The sequence below is a fragment of the Pterocles gutturalis genome, unplaced genomic scaffold (genome assembly GCF_000699245.1).
Source record: "Pterocles gutturalis isolate BGI_N339 unplaced genomic scaffold, ASM69924v1 scaffold29655, whole genome shotgun sequence".
NCBI lineage: Eukaryota > Metazoa > Chordata > Aves > Pterocliformes > Pteroclidae > Pterocles > Pterocles gutturalis.
Window position 1 is genome coordinate 13785 of NW_010146743.1, and position 10301 is coordinate 24085.

Here is a 10301-nt window from a genome sequence, read left to right on the forward strand (position 1 = left end):
CTGATGGGCCAGGCAGGCCGGTGTGTCACCGCCTCTGTGCAGGGGTGTCAGCCGGGGTTTTGCATGGAGCGGATGCGCCCAGTGTTGTAATCTCACCTGGAGAGCACCTGGCTACGGTCCATCCCCTGCCATGCTTGCCTCAGCCCGTGATCTCATGGGGTTTTGCAAGCACTGGCTGGGCACAGCCAGCCCACGGCGGGGGAGCTGCAGGGAAGGCGCAGAGCCTGGGGTGATTCAGCCGGGAAGCCTCTCACCCAGCTGAGTCAGGCTTTATTCCATGGTCTCTGTGCCCTGCTGCAAGGGGTTGATATGTCTACAAACTGCCAGAGCCCCCACAAACTGGGTCTCCCCAGCACAGCTGCCCTCTGCCACCCCCAGCCCAGCATCCCGGCCAAACCCAGCTCCTGCTGTGGCTGCTTGCTCTTTGTGGTGCTGCTGCTGCGCACAAACAGCTGCATCATGTTGGCCTGGTGCACTGCACTGCTCTGCTCTGATAAAAGTTCTGATTCCTGAGAGCAGGAAAAAAAATGTAGGGCTCCCTAGACTGAGGGGAGGGCAGTGGATGGCCCAGACACACCAGGGGGGGGACCCCACTGTGCATCTCATCTGTGTCTCCCACCAACACCATATCTCCTGGTGTCTTCTCTTGCCATGCATACAGTACGAATAGCGCCCAGGGTGTTTAAATCCGTAACCTCTGCTTTGCAGAAAGCGCAAACAGTCTCTCCCCGGGCAATAGGTTCAGGGGCACTGATAGGGCAGCACTGTTGGCACTACAGAAAAGCGTGTCTGAACACTTGGTAAAAGGGGGTGCAGAGGCTGGGTGCCCACAAACAGTGCCCACGCAGACATGAAGGAGGGGCAGTCGCTGGCCGTTACCTGTGGGTGTCTCTCAGCAGTCCCGTAAGCTTGGTCCAAGGGCACTAGAAAACTAGAATGAGGCCATTCTGCTGCCCCGTTTCTGCCCCAGCCTTCACTGGCTCTGCCCTCTCCCATGCCGGGACAGGGGGATGGGACAGGAAGGCCCTCGTTATTCAGGGCTTGCTAATTAGATGGGAATGTTATCTCCAGCCCAGATGTCAGCTCTGACCTCCCTATAACCTTCTGCTGGAAATCAAAACAGAAGCAACTCTGTTTGGTTTAAAATAATAAAAATAAGCATTTGGGGCGAAGCAGGAAAAGCTGGCCCGGGGGTATGGCTGGGGGGGGAGGAGGGCACACGACCAGATAAGCCTGGTGAGATATGCCGGGCTGCAGAGCTGGGAGGGACGGGCCACCCTGGGCAGAGAACAAAGTTCCATGGCTTATGGTGGCTGTGCAGGTATTTTGGGCACTCTAACCTATACCCAGCAGTGGTGGCGGTGCAGACATGGCTTCCCGTCCCAGCTGGGCCCCATTGGTCCAGAGGTAGAACTGATGGGGAAAGTGAGCTGAGTTTGTATTTTACCTCCCTGCCTTGCTTTGGGGTTGACCAAAGGGTGTCAAAAGGAGATGTTGATCCCTGGAATGAGCTCTGCATTTCAAACCTCACCTGATTGCCTTTTGCTCATGCCACCTAAGGCAGTCCCCAAATTATTTCAGACTAAAGGGAGCTGGGTGACATGAATAGCTTGATTACTGGGCATTACTGTCCTTGATTACAAGGATATGATTACTGCCCTTGGTTTGTAGTAAAAACTTGTTTTATTGCATTTCTGTAATAATTTTCTATAGCTGGGGAGTAAACTTTACCCAGCTCTGAACTAGCTCAGGCCTTTGAGTGCCTCACCCCGTGTTAACCCAGGTTTACTTCTCTGTTCCCCATAGCAACTGCATTACTTTGCTTCCTCCTCTTTGTAAGCCCACAGCTCTGGCCTGGAGCCGAATACCCAGGAGGTCTTTACCTGGCACCCCTTGTCCTTCTGTGTCAGACAGCCAGGCACCCTGGGCTGCAGCACCAAAGCTCCTTATGGCAGAGGCTCGATGGCAGTTCTTGCTGCAAAATGAGAAGTGGATGTGACCAGCTGAGAATCAGCACTCTCAGGCTTTCTCATTCTGCTGCAGCCTCTGTAGCTTGCGGCAGCTGCTCGTCCACCCTTGGCCTTACCCTGCCCAGTCCACCTACACCACAGGAACCATAGTGTGGCCCGCATTGAAAAGCCCCAAGCCCTCCCTCTCGAAAGCGACTCCTCCTAGATGGGAGAAGCAGAAGCTCAGCTGTGTAAGGTGGACTGGGGGAGCTGAGCTGCATGCTCCACTGGCAGTGCAGAGATGTCCTGTCCCTGCCTTCCTCCTCCCTCCCTGCCTGCAGATCATGTCCATGATCTATTTGTCAGCCTTGTACCTGATATCTCATATCCTTGCAGCGCATTTCCCCCATCCACAGCCTGGAACTCATCTCAGCTTTCCCCTTTTCCATCTTTTATGCAGACTTCAGAGGGACGGTCATCATGCCACAATCCTGATATTGCAAAAGGCTCCACTGATTTGCAGCTACTCGTCACTTTGGCTACCATTATCCCCAAGACAGCAAGCAGGTAAAAGTTTTGAGGTCTTCCTTCTTGCTTGCCTCATTTCATATCACCTGCTGGCCCACTGAGTAATGGGCGTTCTTTTTCACACTCTGAAGGTTGTGCCTCACAGTTACGACATCATGGCAGTGATGCACTGCCCTTGGGCAACATCACCAGAGCAGAACATGATTTCTGTTGTCTTCCAGCCCCAGCTACCACCTGGTACACCCTGTCTCCCTGAGCTTCGGGGTACTGAAGCAGAGTAATAACTGAGAGATGAGTAACTGAGAAGCTACCTGACCAGATTTAGACCTGACTGTAAACATCTTCTCCAATAACAACAGGAAGAAGGAACTGTGCCTTGGCAGGCACAGAGCCACTGAAGAAGGATGGTGCACAGATGTCCCTGGGTATGCATATGGGTGGCATTCACACAGCATACACGCAGTACAGCTCCCCAGACTTGAGTGAATTTGCACCCATTTTTATGACCTAAACTTCTGAGCCAATATTTACATGATAGGTGGATGCACCAACTTGCTGTGTACCTGCACTGACACAGGCTGGTACTGTGCATGCACACCCCAACAAACACACTCGCAAAGACTTGTCCTTTTACAAGTAGGCAGAGACACCTGCTCTGCTTCAGGAGGTAACAAGGACAATTCCTCAGGCTACTTCATGATGGTCCTTTGCATTTGCAAGAGGAACATTAACAAACTGGACTGACTCCAGCGGAGGAGCATGAAGCTGGCCAGGGGGCTGGAGCATCAGACAGATGAGCAGGGGCTGAGGGAGCTGGGTTGGTTTGCAAAGAAAGGAGATGGCATGTGGGAGGGAGTTATCTAACCACTGTCTTCTACTACCCAAATGGAGGTTATGCAGAAGGTAGAGTCAGATTGTCAGAGGTGCTCAGTGAAAGGACAAAAGATAAGAACAGAGATTATGGATTTGCCATCCTCTGAGGTTTTCAAAACCCAGCTGGATATGGCCTGAGCTCCCTGATCTAACCTTAAGGCTGGTCCTGCTCTGAGCAGGTTGCTGGACTGGAGACCTCCAAAGTTACCTCCTACACTACATGATGCTCTGATTTTGGTAATCCTACAGGTTTGGCAATAGAGGTTCCTTAATTCAGATACTGATTGCAACCACTTGCATGTGGGATGCTATAACAACCCCTGTGACCAGCCATGCAGCTAGAGTAAATTCATTCACAGTATCACTGGACAGGAGGCTTTCTGGGCTCTCCTCGGCTGCAATTCCCTCATAGTTTTTGACCAGCTTATGTCTGGCTGCCCATGACCGTATATTTCCAGCACCTCTCTAGCACCCAGGTAACCAAACGGACCACGAAAATGATAAAGCTGGAAACTTCTCTCTTTCTTTTGGTTGAAATTTTTTTCCAGATGGATCAGCTGGCTGTGTCATCTGGGACTGGCAGTGGGAGCGTGAAGATCAGAGGAGGCAGGAGAACAGGACTTCTTCCTTCTGGGGCTGTTCAGTCTTGGGTTGGCTTCAAGCAGTCGTCAAGCCTCAACCCTGACCCTTGTGAGCCTGAGGAGGAACATGATGTTCCACTCTTGTAGGTTAATCTAGCCCCCATCACTCATCCCAGGGGAAAGGGTGCACAACTTTTCTTTCTTGAGCCACAGACAGCCTGCAAGCAGTTAAAGTGCAGCTGTTGTGGTAAGCTCAGGAGAGAGGGGATCACCTGAAATCACGTCCACCTGTGAACCACTCCCACAGCTCCTGCCCTCCTTGGATCTTAAAATATGTGGCTTGAGAACTATAAAAACTCAGTATGTGGTAGGGAAGGTCATTACATCTGTCAGCTGATATACCTCTGTGCAAACCTGGGTGCCTGAGAACTGGTAAGCTGATGTGGTAGCACCTACCCTGCTGAATGCTGCATTTCTGTAACTTGGACACAGCCATGACTACAAGTGTATTATAGAGGAAGCTCTTGGCACCTGTTTCCTCTTTTATAGAACAGAGATAACTGCCTCCTGGAGTGCTAAATATGACTCGTTTTGGTAAAGATTGCCGAGGGCTGGCAACTAGCGTGTGCTTTGTCCCTCTACAAGGCCAGCCTTCTGCAGCTCACAAATGGCATGGCTAATCCCTGCCTGCTGCTCCTTCCCAAAATATGCCAGTGTTCGCAGAAGGAGGTGGGTGCTGAGACTTTTTTTTTTTTCTTTTCTCCATTGGGAGAAGTTGAATCACACCAGGGTGATGTCCTATGGGCTAGCAGCAGGCCCAAAAACAGAGTTACAGCCTGAATCCCCAGTCACTGTATCCCCCTCCCCATTCCAGCCACTGCATGCATGTGTCTGGACTTTTCATGTCCTTGGTTTAATTAACTTGTGTCAGGAATGTTATGGCATAGCAACCTTATCTGATGATAGTGACATTTTTAGCATGTTTATGTTCACTTTTGTTTGTAACCAGTTTCCAGCATAGTTCAGCTGGGTGGATTGGATGGGGTTGACATGCATAAGAACCCAATGTGCATGCTGGCAGCTCAGCTAGAGATACTGGGGGGGCTCTGATGTACATTCAGAAGCAAAAGGATCTGCATCCTTTGTGCATCAGATTTGCCAGCTGCAGCTTTTCAAACACTCACTAGTGTCCGACAAGCAACACTTGGGGGGCCAGGAGGTGGGCTGTTAGTTTTTTCCTTTTTTTTTTTCTTCCAGTTCTCAGTACTATCACAACCAGATGGGAATAGGTTTCCCATGTCAGATGCGGGGGGGACTCTCCAACCCAGTGCTCCCAGATACCCACATTACAAATGCAGACGTTTCTGCTTCATCACAGTTCCAGCTAGTAGTAGGTATGGGGGAGAAGAGGAGGCGAGCTGGGTTGTTTTGTAGTTTGAAATTTAAACAGCTGGATTCAGCGAGGGTTCCCAGGGTTTTTCCCAGGAAGGAGGTCAGCAGCTTGTGCAGGCAGATAGCCTGGGAGCAAGCATCAGGAGTGCCCCTTGAGGCTCCACCTCTGCAGCTCTGCCTGGAGTAGAGCACTCTTGCCCATATATGGCTGTGGTTGTTGCGAGGAAAAAGAGCCATAAATAGTTGTGTGATCGTTACCTGCCTTGTTCTGTGCAAGACTGGGCACCTTCCCAAGTCAGACTCTTCCTGCCTGCAGCTTCCAGAGCTCCCCTCCCCACTGCAGCTCCAGGAAGGCAGCCTTTCCCATGTCTCTGCTCACGGATGTGCAAGCCCAGGCCTCAAGGTCCAGTTTCTCCAGGTGCTCTGCCCTGCATGACTGCTTGCCTTGGACAAGTGTAGAAAGCCTCCTGCCTCCTCCTGCCTAAGACTATTCACTTGAGTCAATGGGACTGCAGCTCACATGTCTATGGACCTTTCTTCAGCAGCTCAGGGGCCAAAAGTTTTCTTAGTTGGAAGGGTGGCACTTTCATTCTTGGTTGAGAGTGTATATACAGGGGAAGGTGGAGGAGGAGAAAGAAAAACAGTACAGCAGGGCAAAACAAGACCCTAACAAAGATGGTAAGCAGCCCTACGCAAGACATTTCTTCTTGCTTCTTTTCCAGGTTGTGAGATCCCACAGGAGAGGATGCACCCAGGCAGGGGACTGCATGACAGGGAAGGAGCTGTGGTGACCAGCATGTAGGCAGGGATCGCACTACCTTACTGAGCTTGGCCCTAATCCCATAGTATGGCTGTGGCACTTCTCTTGCAGGGTCCCCTGCACCATACACAGACCCTGTGGACCTGAGGCACATGCAGGCACACAGTGGGGGAGACTCAGCTGTGCCCCTGCTGTTGGTGTTGAGGGAGGAGGCTGTCCTCAGGGTCTTATGCTTAGTATGTGAGCCTTCAAATAGCCACCCTCCCTCATTGTTTCTCTCTAGGAAAATTACCTTCTGAGGGCATATTGCCCTTTCTGAGATGCAGTGCATTCCCATGGGGAATAGCTAAGTGCAGAGGAGACCTTGCTGTCTCCTAGAAGAAGCTTATCATGATGAGTAAGACATTATGGGCTAAGCAGCAGCAGCAAAGTCCTAGACCAGCAGTCAGGAGACTTGATATATCTGTCAGACAATTATTTGCCTGTTTCCTGGTGTGGCTGAGTTTTACTCCTTCCTCCCTTCTCAATTTTTCTCCAAGTAATGAAGCAATTCATTGTCAGTGCATATTTTAAACACTGACTCTCCTGGTTCCTGTCTTAGACCCAGCACACACTTCCCAAAAGTTTCCTGTGGGCCCCAACTACAGCAGTTTAAACATTTTCTGCTGTATGCGAAGCAGGTCTATGTTGCCATGGGGATCTTGGTTCTCTGACTTGCCCCTGGTCAGTCAGGGTAGTATCCTGTACCCAGTCCCTGCCTGGGACCTGCTGCAGGCATTGGGGCCATTCTCAGCCTTTCTTCACTTCTGATTGCTCTCTCACACCGAGTTTGCCTGGTCCGTTTGAGCTTGAAAGCCATTTGGGGAATGCAACAGGACCTGATCTTGGCTTGAGAATCAGTCTGTGATAGTGCAACACAGTGAGAAAGGAGGACTGTAGTTTGATGTGCAGCAATAAAGGGGGGGAATGCCTGTCTTCATTAGATATCTTCACTATGCTATCCTCAGTCTCTTCCAGAGAGGAGAAGTAAGGTTGTTCCCAATGAGCACTGACTGCTATGCCTGGGAAGCTGCCACTGAGAATTATGAGTTTTCCCCTAGCCAGTCTATTCCAGGTCTGCTGGCAGGCCAGGAGACATGGACCCTGTTTGGACAGTAGCTTGAGCTGCTGTTTCCCCAGTCCCACACAAACACTGCTCCCCTGCTTTCTGGGTAGCTCCTTGGACACAGATGGGGTCCCTCATCTATGCTTGAATATCTGGGTACCTTCTACGTTGTAAAGGTCTTGGGCAAACAGCACCATCACAGGTGTCAAGAGAAGTGACACTGACTGGAGACTGAATCATAACATGCTTCTCCCAGTACTGTGGGTTAAAGTGCCTCTCTTGACCTTTCTCCAGAAATTCAACAGAGAACAAGATTAGAGAGCAGCAGCGTGAAAGGTTTCATGCCAATGCAGGGTGTAAAACATTTAGCGTTAACAAAGCCATTGTCCTTATAGTACAGTTTCCCATCATTGGGATTGCCTCTTTTTGAGGCAGCAGGACTGCCCCAAGCCCCTGGGTTTCTTCCTTCCCTTGCCCAGAGGTGGAGGGAGAAGGAGGGGTGCCAGTGCCAGAGTGGCAGCTCAGTGCCAAGAGGTGAGGTCACTGCTATGAAAATGAAGTGTAGCGTTGGCAGGGGGAGGGCAGAGGCCTCTCCCTTCCCAGCTGTTGTGTGTCTCTGGGTCCGAGTGCACGCTGAGCAGCCAGCCAGGACACTAGCAGGTAAAAAGATGTCCTGTGGGCCAAGCAGGGCCCTGTTCTTAAAGCAAACTTTGCTTTGCAAATGAAATGGATGGAGAGGGTCTGGAGGAATTATAGCTCACAGCCCGACTTGCTTTCCTCTGTTTCTTCCTCTGGCGGGCTGACGGCAGCCCCCCTTTCAGGGCCTGTGAACCCAGATCAGATTCTTTCCCATCCCCAGGCATTTATACCCAGAGTCACTTCCAGGGGACCATAATCTAGATTTTCAATTTTAAAGGAAACTTTGCAGTGATCTGAAAAGAGCTTGGGCTCCTGTATCCTGAAGAACAAAAAAAGGCATCTTTAAGTGCTTCTAATTATACCTTTTTTTTTTCCTCCTGATTTACATATTTTCCTTCTTGGGCTTTTTTTTTTCTTTGCTTTGCTAATTAGAAGACTAATTTTAGAAATTAGTCTTGTCCACTCTGGAAAACTAATAGAAAATTAGTAAAAATGTGGTAGCATGAAAATGAAAGTAAGCCTGAGGAAAGGTAATTGTTTACAACTGAGGGGTTTTGTTAACTCCTGTGCCTAATTAACACACTACAAAGGGGAGCCTTTGTTGAAACTTCCACACCCTGCTTTCTCAATTAAGGTACACGAGAAATCATAACAAAATGAGCTTGGAGACAGCTGGTATATCCCCTAGCAAAGCCAAACCTGATTTAGCATTCCTTAAGTAACAAAACAACCAAAACACCAAACCCATACACATACTTCTTTGCCTTCATATGATTCTTTTTTCTCCATGTAATGCAAAGCTCTTTCTCATCAACTCCTAATGATCCTCATTGCTGATGTGTTTTTAGCCCACAGGAAAAAGGGGCTGGGATGATTATTTTCAGGGTTATGATGGCTGCTATAAGAAACTTTGCAGGAAAGCTGAATCATTGGGTGAGCATCTTGTTTTCATCTTTTTGTGTCTTGCTATCCCACATCTAAAGGGTGGCTTATGAAAATTCAAAAGGCTTTTATACATGTACATTCCTATATAAAGAGGCAAAGAATTATAGGGCTCTGTGCTGTCTTGCAATTAACTGCAAACTTATGTACAGGTGTGTGTTTCAAATTCAGTGTTAGATGCAGTTGTCATCAGGAGAATAGCAAAGTAGCAAGAAGTTTAAGGATGCTTTTACTCCATGTGTAAAAAGAAAAGACAAGGAGGGAGCGGACAGGATTTACCACAGGTTTAATGCCTTGACCCACTAGGCAGAAGAGAGCAGAGCTATCTTCTCATTTCAGGCTTTAGATTTGTATCATACTTGGGTCTGTAACTCGAAGTCCAAATATTCTCCTCCACAAAAAACCCTTCTAACCTCTTTTTATTTTCTAAGCTGGTGCAGAAGGCACCAGTGCCTGCAGGACTCCTTCCATCCCAGCCTAACACAAGCTGCTACCTCACATAGAGGAATTTCAAAGAAGCCCTGGAGCACCTCTGTCCTGTGAGTTTGGTTCCTCTAACACTTTCCTGTCTCTTGGTAACTGAGAAATATTGCTGAGCAGGTGCTAGCCTGCTGTTGGGGGCAGCTCAGTAGCCTGCTACTTCTCAGTGAAGTATTGATTTTTGACAGGAATTGTGTGTTATGCAAACATGTAGGATGCCCAGTGAGTTACTTTCTTTGTTCCAGAATAATCCCAGGAAACAATGCTCTGATAAATGGGAAAGAAGGTGACTGTATTAAATGGAGCTCAACTGCACCTCAGCTAAAAGGTGGTTTCCCACAGTGATGGTACCTCATGTATCTCTGTTGATATTTTCTCACATCCTACAAAGCTTAACGCCTCAGTAAATCCCAGCTAATTTTCTGCCTGCTGTGCCAACACTGTCAGTTCAGTCTTCTGGTCCATCCACCTGACCCAAACATAGGGCTGAGAACAAGGACAATGCATGGATCTTCCTTGTGCCCAGCTTCCTGCACTGGCCCATATGTTTCCAAAGGCAGAGCAGACCAGCAAAGCCGTACAGAACAGTCCATGCTGACAGTGGGGGGTTGGAGGAGCTGGGAGAATTGAGGAGGCTCTCAAGGGAGCAGGAAAGAAGTCCCAAATGTGGGAGGGAATCTTGGCAGAAATGAAAGGGGGGTTGTTGAGCAAAGCATGCACTGGCTCCAGACGCAGAGCTTGCAATATGTTACGCTGAGAATCTGTGGGTGTGTTTGCAAGACCTTCCGCTGACTTGCAAGCACAAAGGATGTAGCCTCCTCTTATCAGAAAAATGTGGGCTTCTGTCTTGCAGAAGAGGGAGAATGAATGCTTGCCTAACTTTATATCGAGTCTTATTTCTGGTTGTAGCCTAAAAGAATGATCCCAAAGTTTGGCTTTGGCCAGACCAACTTTGGTTTCTGTCAGACAAAAGTAGTGTCTTTAATTGTGGCAGGCTATAAACAAGTTAGTTCCCCTGCAGTTCCCACAACAAAGCTATAATGAGAATATAG